Source organism: Solanum pennellii, chromosome 9 (assembly GCF_001406875.1).
Source record: "Solanum pennellii chromosome 9, SPENNV200".
Classification (NCBI taxonomy): domain Eukaryota; kingdom Viridiplantae; phylum Streptophyta; class Magnoliopsida; order Solanales; family Solanaceae; genus Solanum; species Solanum pennellii.
The window spans coordinates 61,530,810-61,532,796 of record NC_028645.1 but is presented as its reverse complement, the minus strand read 5'-3'; the positions used below and the strand labels follow the sequence as shown (position 1 = coordinate 61,532,796).

General features: G+C 31.3%; 1 pseudogene; it reads left to right on the top strand.

Moving 5' to 3' along the window:
- The window catches only part of LOC107030259, an 89,683-nt pseudogene that overhangs the window by 75,793 nt on the left and 11,903 nt on the right, over nt 1-1,987 (top strand).

The window sequence follows — 1,987 nt, the reverse complement described above, 5'->3', positions numbered from 1 at the left end:
TATATATATATATATATATTATTGTAATATTTAAATTTTATTTTACTTTCAGTGTTTCATGATCCAAAAGGGCTGAAAATACGATACAAGTATCAGTCGATTTTGTTTTTACACACACCTATATATTATATAATCTACATATTTTGCTAGTCATGGCATTGATCGTATATATATTGTTTTAAATGTATGATCTAAGATAATACTCATCCCACAAACTATTTTTTGTCAATTAAATTATGATATTGTTTATTATTTGATTTTTCTTTTCAGTGAGATATTTTGACCGGTGAAAATAAAGTGATTGAGTTAGGTCGAGTACTAACAGGAACTGTTCCGAGAAACGACATTACAATATTCATATATTTGTCATATTTATTTATTTATAATTAGCTATTTATGCTTATATTATCAAGTAATAATGACATTATTCAAGAATCAAATAAAACTTATGATTGGATTTATCTTTTTTCACATGCAAAAATACCAAAAAAAATTTAAATGTGTATCTTTTATCATTTAGACTTTTTATTCTTTAATTATTGGATCGAAAGGAATTTTCAACCTTCCAATTTCACTTTTAACTTGTAGTCAATTAACAATTAAAACACACAAAAAATAAAGGCTAATTTTAATCTATATACACTGATAATTTAAAAATCTTCTTCATATTATCATAGCTTAGCCATTACTAGCAAGTTGTTGTTTGTCTCATTTCATATATTAATAATTCCACTTGATTTTTTCATGATTCAATAATTATCTTTAACTATCTTTTAGATAAACTGATATATAATGCTAAATATATTTCACTGTGAAAAAGAACAAGAATTAGCTACGAAATCCCTTGTTAATCTATGTTTAATAACCTATAGCCCTATAGCTAACAAGATTGTTTTATAACCTTCACTAATTTATTGTTTAGCAACATAACTTATCCGTCACTTATTCTTTTATAGTATTTACCCTAATATTTCTTAATTGTTGTAATGTATACAACCTTATAATATGCACAAGGAAATGTTAGTGCTTGAAGAGACGAGCACTGATGAAATGGGAGCATTTTTAATCTATGCACCCATAGAGTTACAAAAAATCACTTCAATTATCATTGGAGGTGATGCAACAAAAGTTCCGATTTTGCCCTCTGGTATCATCATAACACCCGATGTCGGCTCTTCTCGAACAGGGACAACACTGCAACTGCACAAAATAGTTCATTTTTGACAGTGTCTTTTCAAATATTGATTTGTGGTAATAATAATCCAAATTCCAAGCAGCAACAAATGGAGGTAGTGGCTTCTGTTTATGTCGTTTTGGGCGCCACAATTTTAAAAATCAAAGAAGCACTGAGTTGCTCTGATTTGTGATGCGTAAAATTTCATGTTGTTTGTTTGTTTTGAAGATTACAAAACTAACTTTGAAGGATGATGTGTTCTCTACTTTGTGACTTCCAAAATCTCAAGACGGTGAGATATGTGTTGCTGCAATTATCTTTTATATGATACACTTATTTCAGACTCCTTATTTGTTTAGTTTTTTTTCCAATTTTAGCTGTTTGGTTTTCTATGATCATTGTTTTTGTTCTTTGTCATGTTACAATGTCAAGCCCTCCTGATTTTGCAAGTATGGAGTAGCATATGTAATATTGTATCCATGTGTGGATGGACTTATATGTTGAGAACACGGATAGCCCAGAGGCTAGCCAAGTTGTTGGGTTTAGGGATGAACCACATAGAGGCTCAAGAATTAAACATCCAACAATAGATTCACTTAAAATCTAGGTTGAGCACTGTAACAACCTGTTTAGTAGGTTCGAGCAGTAAAATTATTTTGATAAAAACTGACAGGGTCGACGGACCACGCGACGGACCGTCATGGTCACGACGGCCCGTGATGGATTCCGTCGTCCCATACTTGTGTAATTTCTTCTTCTACTCTTCTCATTACCCTCGACGACAAGTAGGACGAACCGTCATAGGCACGACGG